General features: G+C 35.5%; 1 protein-coding gene across 2 annotated transcripts in view; it reads left to right on the plus strand.

Annotated features, from left to right (window-relative positions):
* The window catches only part of LOC112003904 (uncharacterized), a 9,949-nt gene extending 9,239 nt beyond the window's left edge, over positions 1-710 (plus strand). The window contains exon 7 of one of the 2 annotated variants that reach the window (XR_010624448.1): positions 479-710. The gene's annotated coding sequence lies outside the window, so the exon portion shown is untranslated. The remainder of the gene's footprint in view (positions 1-478) is intronic. The other variant, XR_010624449.1, reaches the window with a different exon arrangement.
* Positions 711-987: the final 277 nt, after the last annotated feature.

Below are 987 nucleotides of genomic sequence, written 5' to 3' on the forward strand. Positions count from 1 at the left end.
CCTTCTAAGTGATATATGGTAGCAAAATTCCCCCCCCCCCCCAAAAAAAAAGAAATATATATGGCAACGAAAGAAATAGTGTTCCCTGTCCAATGATACACAGATTACCTTTTTGAAGTAGTTTGGCAGTTGTGCATTGGTTTAATTTTTTTGTTTGTCCTGTCAGAACTTTTTAGTATTCTCTCTTCCAATGTATCAAAGTGCTGGCTCCTCTTGATTAGATTTTATTGCTTAGTAAATGCGCGATTATTTGTGATCTACTCAAGCTATTTATGTTTCTTGTTACAAAAATTTACAAAGTTAGGATTTGGTTAAGCTCGTGAATTATTTCATTGTGATGTACATCAAGTTTAAGTTCAAATAAATATATTTTTGTAATTCATGTAATGGAGCATCTTAGCATTTATGCAAGGCCTCTTGTTGAAAATTGCTGAATAATATTATGCCTGCTCGTGGTTCTAATCTCTAATCTTCTCAGGATATGCAGTCTTTGGCAATTGAGATGTGGAATCTTAGGACATGCTTGAGTTTTGGTTTGGGGGTGTTGAATTTGTGCAATGCGGTCTATGTTTCCATCTTTAGATGGGATCATGGGAGTGGTGTTTATTGGAGACTAACTTCAATTGTTTGATTGTTATAAAAACCTCAATGAATTCAATTTCAAGAAATTCTAAGGCACACCAAAATCTAACAACATTTTCACGCCACCATCATTTTGAGTTGTGGTCACTGGTTAGTGCTGGTATGGTCTTTTTCTTATTCCATTTCATTTTATTTTGTTGTGGCGTGGAAAAATTCCTCATTTCTAGAGTAATATTTCAATTTCCTAACCTAACACATAGCTACAAGCCACAGGCTTGGTGTTCATGTTTAGAATGGCTCCTTAATTTCACCCATAAGAAAGATGAGTTCTAAATTATCCCGACAGACCTGGGGGTTATATTAACCCTTACATTGTCAGCCAGAGTGATTGCGTTGAATTAGGAA

This window comes from Quercus suber, unplaced genomic scaffold (assembly GCF_002906115.3).
Source record: "Quercus suber isolate HL8 unplaced genomic scaffold, Cork oak 2.0 scaffold_448, whole genome shotgun sequence".
Lineage (NCBI taxonomy): Eukaryota > Viridiplantae > Streptophyta > Magnoliopsida > Fagales > Fagaceae > Quercus > Quercus suber.